This window comes from Martes martes, assembly GCF_963455335.1.
Source record: "Martes martes genome assembly, chromosome: 2".
Taxonomy (NCBI): Eukaryota; Metazoa; Chordata; class Mammalia; order Carnivora; family Mustelidae; genus Martes; species Martes martes.
In genome coordinates, this window is record NC_137889.1 from 110,738,425 (window position 1) to 110,754,397 (window position 15,973).

General features: G+C 34.5%; 1 pseudogene across 1 annotated transcript; it reads right to left on the bottom strand.

The window, feature by feature from the left end:
* Positions 1-1,188: 1,188 nt before the first annotated feature.
* LOC308338316 (gametocyte-specific factor 1-like) lies at positions 1,189-9,298 on the bottom strand (annotated as a pseudogene). The gene is made up of 2 exons: positions 9,261-9,298; positions 1,189-1,649 (listed from the first exon to the last, which is right to left on the bottom strand). The product of its transcript is annotated as a gametocyte-specific factor 1-like (transcript).
* Positions 9,299-15,973: the final 6,675 nt, after the last annotated feature.

Consider the following 15,973-nt stretch of genomic DNA (forward strand, 5'->3'; position numbering starts at 1 on the left):
GACAGACCATGCAGAAGAACAAATCGGTGACCTGAAGAATAGAATATTGGAAATTACATAGTCAGAGGAGCAAAAAGAAAAAAAAAAAGAAAAGACTGAAAACATATGAAGAATGCCTATGGGAATTATAAGACACAATGGAAAGTAACAATATATGCATTATGGAAATTCGAGAGAGAAAAAAAAAAAAAGAAAGGGACAGAAAGTATATTTAGAACAATAATGGCTGAAAACTTCCCAAACCTGAAGAAAGATGAGCATCCAGATCCAGAAAGCCCAAATGATCCCAAATAACTTGAACCCAAATAGGGCTACACTGAAACACATTATAATTAAATTGCCAAAAGTCAAAGACAAAAAATTTTAAGAGCAGTAAGATAAAAGAGAGAAGTTACACACAAGGGACTCCCCTTAAGACTATAGGTGGATTTCTCAACAGAAACTTTTCAGAACAGGAGAGAAAAGAATGACATATTCAAACTATTGAAAGAAAATAGCTGTCAACCAAAAATTTTATACCTGCCAAAGTGGTCCTTCAGAAACAAAGGAGGGAAAATAAAGGCTTTCTCAAACAAACAAAAGCTGAGAAAGTTCACTACGTAGATCTGCCTTACAAAAATGTTAAAGGGAGTTCTTTAAGTTGAAGTAAAATAATGCTAATTAGCATCATCAAAACAGGGGTGCCTGGATGGTTCAGTCAGTTAAACGTCCAACTATTGATTTTGGCTCAGGTGATGATTCTGGGGTCCTAAATTGAGTCCCGCATCGGGATCCTTGCTCAGCAGGGAGCCTGCTTCCCCCTCTGCCTGCTGCTCCCCCTGCTTGTGCTCTCTCTTTCCCTCTCTCCGGCAAATAAATAAATAAAATCTTTTTAAAAATGTAAATTTTAAAATACACAAAAATTTTTAAATTTTTAAAAATTAAAAAAAAATGAAACAACAATAACCTAAAATGTGAGAGGAGGAAGTAAAAGTGTAAAGTATGATAATTCTATGGAAGTTAGGCTGTTATCATTTTCAAATAGTCTTACAAATGTTTAAAGTGTTTTGTTTTGTTTTGTTTTCAGTTTAAATATCACACTTTATCTTTCTATAATTAGATTAAGAAAAAAAAAAACGAAGACCCCACTGGTAGCAAGAAGAAACAAGAGTATTCTAGGGTCTGGCATTTGATAAGATAGATTTTCACTTACTGTGCATTTCCATTGTTTTTCCGTGGCAGAACATATAGTAGAGACTTGGGAATGTACAGGCGTGAAGTCAGGTTACTCTTATGTTCCAGAACTATGTTGCTTACAGGACTGTTGTTGCCACAGTATCTGGCTGTGCCCCAGACCATTGGGTGCTAATCTGTTCCTACAGACCTTTATCTCAGTCTTCATCACAAAGAGGACACTGCCATGTTCTCTCAGCCAGAGTTTCTTGTCCAAGGTTCCTGGTTTGGTTGACAACATTCTGCTCAATACAATCTTTATCATCACAGCTTGAGATATGATAACTGATTATGGCCCAAGGAACCTGATGGTGAGTATTAAAGGGATAAGTAGCCGATTTGTGACATCAAGATGATTCTTTCTGTACTTGATAAGATGTTAAGGAAACCTGCAGACACTGATCCAGTGGTTTTTATTATAGGGGCATTGTAATAGCCTTTAGAGTCCAGGGAATTGATGTGAGTTTCTTCTATGTTGAAAATGAAGGAGCTGAATACAAGTGCTCAGTGGAGACATGTTCTCTCCACAGTCACCTCTCTACATCTGTACCCCAGCAACATTCACATCTGGCCTAAGACATTTTACATAAGCCTCATAATAACCACAAGAAAAATCTTAACAATAATTACTTAAAAGACCATTATAAAGAAGTCAAAGCACACTGATATCAAAGGATATTAAAACACATTAAAAAAAGACAGCAGTATAAGAAGCAAGGAACAATGGATCTACAAAACAAGCAGAAAACAATGAAAATAAGGGCAATAGTAAATCTTACCTATCAATAATTACCTTAAATATAAACAGATCAAATTATCAATTTAAAAGACAGAGAATGGCTGAAGGAATAAAAAAAGCAAGATCTAACAATATTCTGCCTATAAGAGGCTCACTTTAGCCTTAAAGACACATAGACTGAAAGTGAAGGAATAGAAAAAGACATTTCAAGAAAATGGTAACCATCAAAAGGCAGGAGTAACTGTATGTATATCAGACAAAATAGACTTTAAACTAAAAATGGTATAAACAGAAAAAGAAGGTGATTATATATACTAATAAAGGGATCAATACATCCAGAGTTACAAATATTTATGTGTCCAATAGCAGAGCACCTAAATATACAAAGCAAACACTGAAAGAGCCAAAGGAGAGATAAACTGTGATATAATAGTTGGAGACTTTAATACCCCACTCTCAACAATTATCAAGAAATAATCAACTAGCAAACAACAGATTTGTATAATACCTTAGACCAAATGAATCTAACAGACACATATAGAATATGTTATCCAACAACAGCAGAATACACATTTTTTTCAAGCATACATGGAACATTATCTAGGATAGACCATATGTTAGACCACAAAAAATATCTTAGAAAATTAAAGAAGATTGAAATCATGCCGAGTATCTTCTCTGACCACAATGGCATGAAACTAAAAATCATTAAGAGGAGGAAAACTGGAAAATTTACAAACTCAGGGGAATTAAACAATATTCTCCTGTACAACCAATGGATCAAAGAAGAAATAAAAAAGTTTCTTGAAACAAACAAATATGGAAACACAACTTGCCAGAATTTATGGGATGTAGTAAAAACAGTTCTAAGGAGGAAGTTTAAAATAATAAACTTCTACACTAAGAAGAAAGAAAGATCCCAAATAAACAACCCAATGATGACTTAAGAAACAGGGAAAGAACAAAGTGAACCCAAATTTAACAGAAGAAAGGAAATAATAAATATTAGAAAATAAATTAAATAGAGAACAGAAAAACAATAGAAATGACTGACCAAATAAAGAGTTTGTTCTTTCAGAAGATAAAATTGACAAACCCTTAGCTAGACTAACCAAGCAAAACAAAACAAAGCAAAACAAAAACAAAAGACCAAAATCAACAAAATTATAAATAAAAAAAGAGACATTCAACTGATACCACAGAGATTCAAATGCTCAGAATATGCCGACAATCTGGATGGCCTAGAAGAAATGGAAAAATTCTTAGAAATATATTTCTTGGGGTGCCTGGATAGCTTAATGACTATTAAGCATCTGCCTTCAGCTCAGGTCATGATCCCAGGGTTCTGGGATGGAGCCTCGTATCAGGCTCCCCTGCTGAGCAGGGAGCCTGTTTCTCCCTCTCCAGTTACCTTGTGTTTGTGTTCCCTCTCTTGCTCTATCACTAATAAATAAAATCTTAAAAAAAAAAAAAAGAAATATACTACTTACCATGACTAAACAGGAAGAAATAGAAAATTTGAATGTACTAATTACTAGTAAGGAGGTTGAATCAATAATTAAAAATCTCCCAGTTAAGAAAAACCAGGACCAAATGGCTTCCCTGGTGAATTTTACCACTTAAAGAATAATAAATATTAATCTTTCTCAAACCCCTCCAAAAAATAAAAAAGAAAGAACACTTCCAAACTCATTTTATAAGGACAGCATTGTTCTGACACCAAAACCAGAAGAGAACACAGCAAAAAAAAAAAAAAAAAAAAAAAGTAACACCCACAACAAAAAAACAAATCTGCAGACCAGTCATTATTCCTGATGAATAAAGATGAAAAAATTCTTAATGAAATATGAGTAAATCAAATTCAGCAGGAAATTAAAAGGATCATTTACCATGACCAAGTAGGATTTACCCTGTGATACAAAGATTGCTAAACATATGCAAACCCATCAATGTGATATTAATAGTATGAAAGAAAATAATCATGTGATTATCTCAAAAGACTCAGAAAAAGCATTCAATGAAATTCAACATCGATTCATGATTAAAAAAAACTCCTAAAAAATTAGGCCTAGAAGGAATATATCTCAACATAATAAAGGCCATATATGACAAGCTGACAGTGAGCATCATACTCAATAATGAAAGAATGAAAATTTTTCTTTTATGGTAAGGGACAAGGCAAGGGTCCCCACACCGACCAATCCTGTTCAACATAGCACTGGAAGTCCTAACTATAGCACTCAGAGAAGTAAAAGAAATAAGAGGTGTCAGAATTGTAAAGGAAAAAGTTAAAATTGCCTGATTTGAAGATGACATGATTTTATATATAGAAAATCCCAAAGTCTCAACTCAAAAACTTTAAGATCTAATCAATGAATTCAGTATATTTGCAAGATACAAAATTAACATATATATTTCTATACACTAACACCAAAATTTCTGAAAAATGAAATGAATAAATCAATCCCATTTACAACAGCATCAAAAAGGATAAAATATTTAGGAATAAATTTAAGTAAGGAGGGAAAAGATCTCTATGCTGAAAACTATAAGACACTGACGCAACAAACTGAAGAAGATGAAAATAAATGAAAAGGTGCCCCATGTTCATGAATCAAAAGAATTAATGTTGTTAAAATATGAATACTTCCAAAAGCCATCTGTAGATTTAATGCAATCTCTATCAAGATTCCAATGATATTTAATTGGAAAATCACACGTAAAAGAATGAAGCTGGACCCATATATTATACCACTCACAAAAAATAACTTGAAATGGATGAAAGACTTAAATATAAGACCTGAAACCAGTAAACTCCTAGAAGAAACTCCGAGAAGAAAACAGGAACAAAGCTCCCTGGCATAGGTCTCGGTAATAATTTTTTTGTATAAAACAACAAAAGCACAAGCAATAAAAATAAAAAATAAGCAAAGGGTACTGCATCAAGCTAAAAAGCTTCCGCACAGCAAAAGATACTATCAACAAAGTGAAAAGACAATCTACATAATAGGAAACATTATTTGCAAACCATGTATCTGGTAAGGGTTAATATCCAAAAAATACAAAGAACCCATAACAACTCAATACCAAAACAAAAGAATAAAAACAATTTAAAATACGGGAAAAGGACTCAAAAATTTCTCCAAATAAAATACACATAAGGCCAACAGTTATGAAAAGATGCTCAACCTCACTAGTCATTAGAGAAATACAAATTAAAACCACAATGACTATTAGAATGGTCATCATCAAAAAGACAAAAGATAACAATGCTGGTGTGGATGTGGAGAAAAGGGAATCCTCCTGCACTGCTGATGGAATTGTAAATTGGTACAGCCACTATGGAACACAGTATGGAGGATACTCAAAAAGATTAAAAATTAGAACTGCTATATGATCCAGCAATTTCATTTTGGGATTATATCCAAAGATATGAAAAACACTGACTTGAAAATGTATCTGTGCCCCCATGTTCATAGAGCATTACTTATAATAGCCAGAACATGGAAACAACTAACCAAAGTGTTTATCAATGAATGGATAAAAAAGTTGTGGTATATATATTCAATGGGATATTATTCAGCCATAAGAGATAAGGAAATACTACCATTTATGACAAAAATGAATGGACCTTGAAGGTATTACGGTAAGTGTAATAAGTTAGAGAACAACAAATAACTGGATGATCTCACTTCTATGTGGAATCTAAAAAACGAAAACAAAAGACAGGAAAAAAAAAAACCCTAATTCATAGAAAAAGAGACCAGACTTGTGGTTACCAAAGGGAGTAGAGGGAGGGAGAATCAGGGGAAGATGATCAAAAGGTACAAGCCTTCAGTTGTAAGATAAATAAGTACTGGGATGTAATATACAACATAATGACTATAGGTAATACCACAGTATAATATACACAAAAGTTGTTAACAGAGTTAATCATCAAAAGGAGATGAATTATCTCTAAGAATTATCATAAGGAGAATTTTTTCCTTTATTCTTTCTTTTCTTTATATTGTATCTATACAAGAAAATGGATATTAGCTGAAGCTATTGTGATAGTCATTCCACAATATATGCAAATCAATCATCATGTTGTATACATTAAATTATATGGTGATGTATGTCAATTATTTCTTAAGAATACTGGGGCAAAAGGGAAAATTTTTTCTTAAGAGAATAGATGTTGGTATCACAGAGACCTGTTTTGACTATGTCTTTGACATTAACCATTTAAAGTTGCATATATTATTTAACATCTGCACTTGAGTTTCCTAACCTTTAAAATATATAGCATTTTTATTGTGTTACTGGGAATAGTAAATGAATAAATGTATATAAAATGCTTGGTACAAGCAAACCTTCAACAAATGCTCATTTTCTACAAAACAACTTCCTCAAAATAATCTGCCAATACTGTATCTTTCTTTACAAAACAGTATCTTAATAATGGTGGTGAAAATTAATTTTCCAATCACATCTATAACTAAATTTTCTTCCAAAATAGTCTGGCCACAAACATGGCTATGACTCTTCTTTTTAATCATGAAAAAACAAAGGTTTAGTTGAGATGATCTTTTAGGTCACAGAATTCTAATACTCTTTAATTTTAATTTTTTTTTTTGCTATAGAAGAGTCTGTTTTTTCAAATATAATGAGCATTAATATATAGGTCACATAAATCTGGCATAGCGTTAATCTGTTTAAAATTTTAGGATTTTTTGTTACTATTCTTCAAAGAGATAGCTGATTATACTGCAGTTAAATGGAAACCAAATAAGATTATGAAACTCAGTGAAATTCATGGTGAGAAAATGAAGAGACTATTGACACAGTCTAATCAAATCAGGGGTCCTCCTCACAGATAAGCAAAGCTAAGGGGTGTCCGAGGCACTGGTCACTGTGTCTGCAACACATTAATTGAGGTGTGAAGTCACTGGGTCTATAGCCTTCTTAAATCCTACATCCAAGGTTTCTCCATATACATTTGACCCTATTCCTCCAAAGAAGATTTAAAATATATCCCAGGGGTGCCTGGGTGGCTCAGTAGGTTAAGCCTCTGCCTTCAGCTCAGGTCATGATCTCAGGGTCCTGGGATCGAGTTCCGCATCCAGCTCTCTGCTCCGCAGAGAGCCTGCTTCCTCCTCTCTCTCTCTACCTGCCTCTCTGCCTGCTTGTGATCTCTGTCTGTCAAATAAATAAATAAAATCTTTAAAAATAAATAAATAAAACAAAATAAATAATAAAGAAAAAAAATAAAATAAATCCCAGTTCCTGAGGTGAAATGCCATTCTTTATTTAATTTCATTACTCTTTCTCAGTTTGTGTGTGTGTGGGGAGGGGGGTTGTTGTTTTGTATGGTTGTGTTTCAACAGTACACAAAAGAGCCACTGGTATAAACTGATACAGAAGTAGTAGCCGTGATATCTCTGCTACTTATATTTCTGCTTCCCAAAGTATGGAGACTCTCTCGACATTATGATTTAAGATTATTTTTAGATATTGTTAAAAAATAAGTTCCATTTAGAGACACTTGAGAGATGCAAAACAAGAAGAATGAAATGAAAAATATACCCTTAAATGCTGTTTGTCCTATCTTTCTAGACAATTTGGGATCTGTAATAACTCATCATGGCCTTATAACCTAAACAAGACAAACATATTTGGAGTTTTGACCACCTCACAGCTACCAACCTGAGAAGTGCCTGGAAAAAGAAGCTAGGAAAGCAGTGCTTTGCAAGTATGCATTTTCCCTTTAAGATACAGTCCCTTTTTCATTAGTTTCCACATCCTCTAGAGAAAAAAAAAACGGGAGAAAGTCAAATATAATATTTGATTCAAATTTAAACCCATAAATTTGTCAGTTTGAATTGCTGCTTTCTTTCCAAAGGCATTTAAAACAATTTACTTTTCATATTGGCCGCAACTGAATATGATCTCAGCTTCCTTGAAAAGGGACTCTGTTAAGTCTGAGAGAATGTAGGTATGTGGCTCCCCCCAGCGGCCACTGGGAACGTCAGCACAGGTCGGAGAGGGGGAGAAAGTGATGCTTTGACTATCCCTTGCCAAGGCCCACTGTCCAATCTTCTTCACCACCTGGTAACACCTGGTATGTATGTAAAGATGACATGAAAAACAGGTAGAGGTCAAATCCAGGAGGAGTTCCCTTGTGTAGAAAATCAAGTTAAAGTAACGAAAGTACCAAGATAAAATTTCCAAGAACTTCTGAATCTTCAATAACACAGCTAAACTTTAGGGAGAAAAGATGGCCAAGGAAGAGAAAGGAGCAAGGCTTTGTCCCACACAGAATTTCGCTTAATAGTTTAACAGTTTCAGATTTAGAAAAGAGTAGAAGAAAAAACCCATAACATCAGGGGACAAGCTAATACCAGAATATTCAGAAGCTGACACACAATTTGGAGTGAAAACTGACACAATAAAAAACTTGAATGTACTGAATATATTCCAGCTGAGAGCCCACAATATCAGCAACTCCCAGGGGTTCCAGGCAGACACTCAGAGATTCACTGCATCAGAATCATCAAAATTTCTCTGCCTCAGCCCAGGTTTCAACTATATCCCACATACAACATTGCCTTGACTCTCTTGAGGGTTCGACCTTCACAGCAGCCTCTAAATTGAAGGCACAGCTTCTGAGAAGGGAAAATGCTTTGGAATAAAGATGGGCAGATATATCTGCCTTTCAAAATTTTAAGCCTCCATATTCGGCAGCGCCAGTGAACCCACAGACACTGCGCACAGACAATTCACAACCATGGTGACTGCTCAGATAAGAACCAGGGGGAGGCTAGGCTAACCCCTCCTACCAGCAAGTCTGACTCGCAGATTCTGAGAGCTCGTCCCACCTCTTAAAGGTGTCTCCTTCGCAAATTCATGCAAAAGAACTCCTCTTTACCTTTGTCCCTTTTCTGGTTTCCTTTCTTCTATTTTTCACCTTTTCCATGGCCTATGGTCCCTAACAGTCACCTCTACCAGGTCACTTTCCTCTACCTCCAAACACTGTTCTTTTCTGGGTTCAGAGCATGACTTCTCCGTTTCCCTTAATCTTCATCTAATGAACTTTCCTCAGCCTCCTGTTATTACTAACATGTGAAGCAATCTGTTAAGGGATAAATTACTGAAGAGGTTCTGCTACAAAGCATTACAGAGTCATAGAGCTCAGAGCCCCAAAGGGTCTCAAAATATAATGTGACAGAGCTTTCAGCTTACAGGCTGTTAAGGTACCTCTTCGAATTTTTCAGATGCTGAAATTGAGGCTTAAAGCAAGTTAAGTGTCTTGCCCACTGATAATTACCTGGAATTTGCAGCTTCGTAAGACATAATATTTCCCATTATAAATACCACCTCTTACACATAACAACATGGAAAAAGTTTTGAGAAAAGGGTTAGGTTTTTTGTACTCATTGAGCGTTGCCACTTAAATAAGAAGCCACCTGACAACACTTACGCTTGAATCCCAGTATTAGAAACAATCTACTTTTTAATTATAACTATTTTGTCTTTTACATTCTTCCTTTTTCTTCTTCACTTCAATATGAATAATTAGCCCTTTTTTAGGTAAATGTCTCTTCTCTGGCTGTTGTGCATGAACACAAATATGTTCTCATTTTAAGGTATATTTTTTCACCTGTCAGCTGTCATTAAAAATTACATCTGCAAAAAGCAAGCCTACCTCATGGTTTTTTATGTTCTGTTTTGCCCGTGAAGGTTAATTGCAGTTCTGCTCCCATAGCTTCCTCACTGCTGTGGAGTTAACCATGGGTTTGCTGTGCTGGGAAAGGTTTATCAAAGGTCTGGAATGCAAAACAATGGCAACAATAAATACCAATTAGACCCAAGCCCTCTGCTCCCACTGCCTGCACAGGCTGAAGCAGCAGACCCAGTTTGACTTCAGTGAGACTGGAGTCTCCTACAGCCACTGAAGAGGCTGGAGACCTGTTTCCAAGACAACGTTTAGATCACAGGTTTTCCTGCCTGATTAATATGATAACATGGACGGGCAAGTGAGCAGCATCTCGGGCCCCTACCTTCTCAAAACAGCTTCTCTCGAGGCCTTGCAATTGTATCCGGCCTTAATTAACCAATTAGGAATATAAGCGATAGGACATCTGTCACCTGGAGTTTACTTTGTCACAGGCTAACAATACGAGAAACTGAAATTGGGACTTGGTTGTAGGACAAAGAACACCTAAAGCAAAATAAAAACATATACTTTACAAATTGGACAGACTTACGCATTTCTCACTTGTCTTGTATATTTCCCTTTTTTAAATTATTTGTTTTTGAAAATGGAATAAAAAATATAGGTAGAGTTATCTAAGAACATATATATGTAGTAATATATAAACTATTCTATCACATCAGGAAGATGGCATTCCCTTTAAAACACTAAGTTATTCAAATTAAACAGAAAATTGCTAGTGATTTAACCAAATCATTGAAATAGTGGCACAAATACTAGCTACAGTGACCTCTAGTGTTCTGATGGCTAAAGAATCAACAGTTGTAAAAGCTGCCTTCCCCATTCATTGCGACTAACAAATATCAAATCAAATTATAATTTCTGAAAATGAAAGAACTCTAACCAGTAAGTCTTACTTTACTCGTTACCATCTCCATGAAAATAATATAACAATAAAATTTGGGGTACCTAGGTGGCTCGGTCAGTTATGCGTCTGTCTGCCTTCGGCTCAGGTCATGATCCTAGGACCCTGGGATTAAGCCCCATATGCAGCTCCCTGCTCAGCAAGGAGTCTGCTTCTCCCTTCCCACCTCCTGCTCATGCCCTCTCATTTTCTCTCTCAAGTAAATTAATCGTTTTAAAAAAAGAATATAACAATAAAATTAAATAATTTTAATTATTAACATTTCACCACCCTAATGCTGTCTCAATGTTGTCTTTAAGTTTCCAAACATTGCTTATAAGAATACATATCAATATACTTGACATCATATATTTTTTCCCATTTAGTGTGGTTATCAATTTTTTTGTAATTTTAGAAAATATTTTAGTTTCTTGACTCCCAACGTGGAAATCAGAAGTTATAAACAGAAACATCAAAGGATTTCTCACTGGTAGAGGGTTAAGTACTGACACTATACTAAGAGCTTTCAGTGACATGAGTTTAGCTCCATCTTCCAAAACACAGGTCCTATTAGCCAACAAAAGAGATCAGTAAAAATAAAAATTTAAGTAGCTATGTAATAGCATTTAGAGAACTATAACCTAAAATATAGAATGCTTGGAATTCTGCTGTTGGGATTCTAGTCACCTGCAAGAGTGACAAATCTATCAATCTACTTCCGTTTGCCCTAAGATGAACCTGGTATGCGAAACAGAAATTGTTTAACTAGGAGATATACTATTATGTCAGTTCTGATAACCTGGTAAGAATCCTGCAATTACGATTTTTCAGAAAAAAAAAACAAATTATATCCACTCAGGTCCTACAAACTGATGAACAAGGATTCAAAATAAGAAAATAAGCGATTTACATTTCTCTTCTAATGAATCCTATCCTCCACAAAGAAATAGTGACTGAAAACAAACATATCTATAATGTCCTCATTTGTGTCTTTCATTTGATCTATGGCAGGATGGTCCTCTCATCTCATCTGTCCCATAAAGCAGGAGCCATAGTGATCTTGGAATAAGATGCTTAAGTGATAATGATGTATAGGCTAAGTTCTTGGAAAGTATGGAAAGGCCATACCTCATCCTTTTAAGAGGACACTGAAATCATTAGCTCATATTTCATGAAACATTGCATTTTTCATCCTTTCACCCTTTTCATTTATGCTACTGTTGTGAATGGAGACATATAGATGAGAGAAATGAAAAATTAGGAGTAATTAACCTTGAATTAGGACTGTTTTTTATACACAGTACTTGCAACTATGTTTTTCACTTAGCTGTTAAGTCACTGAACGAAGTTCTATTTTTATTACTTAGGTATATTGGGATTTAAAAAAAAAAGAGGGAAGAAATATGTATGTGGATAGATGGGGGGAACTTTTAAAAGGTACATAAATTGAAGACGAGTTCGACACTCATTGAGACACTAAATCACAAGAAAAATAAAAGTCAAAAGTTGAAGAAAGATTAGTTTTCCTCTTTTCCTCTTTAAGGTTGACAAGTAAAGATCAGAATAATGCAAGAACTAAGAAAAAAAAAAAAGTTATATGGGGACAGTATAGTTACTAGTGATTCCCCAAAAAGCTAAACACCTATATAGCCCAGAAAAGAAGATCACTGAACTTGTGATGATATCAGAGACTTCAGAAACTGGATAAAAGACATTTCCTATATCTTTTGCAACTCTAGTGTAAGTTAAGAGCATTCAAAATATTGTGATATTGGGGTCTCTGGGAATTGTTTGTTTGTATATTATCTGTTAACTTGATGCTTGTTATATTAAACTTCTTTTAAAGATTTATTTATTTATTTTAAAGAGAAAGAGCATATGTGTGTGGAGGAAGAGGCAGAGGAAGAAAGACAAAGAATTCTCAAGCAGATTCCCCACTAAACACAGAGCCAATATGCAGGTCAATGCAGGGCTCGATCCAGGACACTGAGATCATGACCTGGCCGAAATCAAGAGTCGGACACTTAACGAACTGAGCCACCCAGGTGCCCCTATATTAAACCTCTTTCAAAATAAACTTGAACAAGAATCCAAAAAATAGAAAGGTTAAAAAAAGTCTGGCCACTTATACTTCAAGACAAAACTGTGCCAAGAAGATGGCATCTCTTAACTATGAGACCTTAGAGTCTTCATGGGTCTGGTAAAAAAGTAAAGAGTTTATACAATTTTATCCCCCCCTTTTTTTCCAAAAGATGAGAAATCCTTAAGTTATTTTAAGTTAATTTTCAAATTAATTCTATAACCCTGAGATTCTATTTATTGTATAGTCATTTTAGTTAATATCACAAAATATGTCTTGAAAATAAAGCATTGATGAAGGAAATTAAACACACAAATGGAAACACATCCTCTATTCATGACTGGGAAGACAATATTGTCAAAGTGCCCATACTACTCAAAGCAATCTACAGATTCAATGCAGTCCCTATCAAAATTCCAGTAGCATTTTTTTTACAGAAATGGAAATTTTTTTTTTAAATTCCACAATTTTATGGACATTGGGGAAGGTATGTGCTATGGTGAGTGCTGTGAAGTGTGTAAACCTGGCAATTCACATACCTGTACCCCTGGGGCTAATAATACATTATATGTTAATAAAAAATAAAAATTAAAAAATAAAAATTTTTAAAAAACATGATAAGGCATAGACATTTCCCATTGTTTTTCCCTCCTTTTAATAAAACTCACTTTCTTGGAAAAAAAAAATTCCACACTTTATATGGAAACACAGAAGACAACAAATAGCTAAATCTATCCTGAGCAAGAACAAAGCTGGAGGCATCACACTTTCTGATTTCAAAATATGTTATACAGCTACAGTAATCAAAACAGTGTAGTACTGGCATAAAGACAGACCAATGGACAGAGAGCCCAGAAATAAAATCATGCATATACCATTGACTGAACTTGGATAAGAATACCAAGAACCAGCAAGGTGGACAGAACAGTCTTTTCAACAAATGGTGTTGGGAAACTGGATATCCATATGCAAAAGAATGAAATTGGACCCTTAACTAACACCAAATACCCACACACATGCACAAAACTCAAAATGGATTAAAGACTTCAATATAAGACTTGAACACTTCAGTATAAGACTAGCAGAAAACATTAAAAAAAAAAAAAAAGCTTCATGACATTGGTCTTAGCAATGATTTCATGGACACAACACCAAAAATGCAAAAACATATGATCCAATAATTCCAGTTCTGGGTACTTACCCAAACAAATTGAAAGGATGTCAAAGAGATATGAACATTCCCATGTTCATTATAGCACTATTCACAATCGCCAAGATGTGGAAACAACCTAAATGTCTATCAGAAAATAAATGGATAAAGAAAATGTAGTACCTACATACACTAGACTGCTATTACATCTTTTAAAAATAGGAAATTCTGTAATATGCAACAATTTGGATGAAACTTAAAGACATTGTGCTAGTAAAAAAGCTAATAAAACCAGCTACTGAAAGACAAATACTGCATGATTCCACTTATGCAATGTATTTACAATAGTCAAATTCATTGAATCAAAGAGTGGAATGGTGGTTGCCAGGGCTAATGAAGCAAAAAATGGAGAGTTACTAATCAACAGGCATATAATTTCAGTTAAGCAAGCTAAATACAGATCTGTTATACAACATGGTACTAGTAGTCAACAATAATGTATTACACACTTAAAGATTTGTTAAGAGCTAAAATTCATAATTAAGTTTTCACCATAATAAAATAATTTTTAAAAAATGATTCTTGAAAACACCAGAGAATATAAAGAATGTGCTAAATCCCTATCTATAAAAAATATTAGTCAAATTATAATAATAAAAACACTTAAAATATTTTGCAATGCCACTATTCTTATAATTTGATGTGAATGATATTACTGAAGAATGTAAATGATTTGTTCAAGTTGTTTCATCTGTCATTTTTCTATTTACATGGAGAATTGGAGAATGCACTAGTTATTGTATGGACATATAATATCAGGCCTTCTGAGCTCCATTTATATCCTATGTCTAAACAAATTCTTCTCAAAATATCTATTCCTCCTGAAATACACTGTCTTTTAAATGAGGCTAATAATACCCACTTCACTGGGATATTTTTATCATTAAACATGACAACAGTCACACAGTGCTTGAATAATTCCTAACACAAAATAGGCATATAAGGAATGGTATTGATTCCACTTTTCAAAAACAACATACTTTGACTACAATACTGCCTAGTTTATGGTACATATGACATCTTTTGTAAGCTTCCCCAAATTCCTACAACTTCTTAATTAAGGTTTTACTTTGGGGTGTTTCCCTTTTACCCCTGAGTTTTATTTAATTTTTAATCAACCTTATTGAGGTATGATTTATATAAAATTAAAGGTTTCCATTTTAAGTGTACATTTTGATGCATTTTGGCAAACAAGCACAGCCATGTAGCCGCCACCACAGTCAAGATATGAACATTAACTAGGAATGGAATTGTGGATCCCACAGTAACTATATATTTAACTTTACATGAGATTGTCAAATTGATTTCCGAGTGATTATATCATGTTATTCACCAGCAATGTATGAGAGTTCTGTGTGCTTTCCGTCTTTGCTAACACTTTGTATTGTTGATCTTTTGATTTAGACATTCTAATAGGTGTAGAGTGCTATCTCTTTGTGGTTTTATTTTTGTATTTTCCTGTTGATTATTCATGTTGAGCATCTTTTCATGGGTTCATTGGTCATTCATATATCTTCTCCTTTTTTGAAGTGGCTGTTAAACTCTTTCCAACCTTTTAAAGGGGGTGCCTGGGTGGCTCAGTGGGTTAAGCCTCTGCCTTCAGCTAAGGTAATAATCTCAGGGTCCTGGGATCAAGCCCTGCATCAGGCTCTCTGCTCAGTGGGAAGCCTGCTTCCCCCTCTCTCTGCCTGCCTCTCTGCCTACTTGTGATTTCTCTCTCTGCCAAATAAGTAAATAAAATCTTTAAAAAAAAAAACCTTAATTAACATTTTAAAATTATCTAATTCCTTCTGAATATCTAGGACAAGACTGATGAAAGCATCTTCCTTTATGGTGGTTCCAGTGTAAAAAGCTCCCGAGTCAAATTTAAGATTAAATGTCTGATGGAACCATGGGGTAAAGAACAAGAGCACAAATTAAATATTGAGAATTGAATACAAAGAAAAGCTTTAGGCAGAAAACACAACCTAGTTGGTGGTCAGGAGCATCAGGAAGGAATTAGACTTTCAAAATTGGCTAAGGAGAAATTTCAGAACAAAGACTGAACAGTGAGTGTAAGGTAAAGTTCTTCTATGAGATACTGAGGGTTTTTGAGGAATCAAAGAAACTTAAAAAAGTCAAAGAAGATGGGA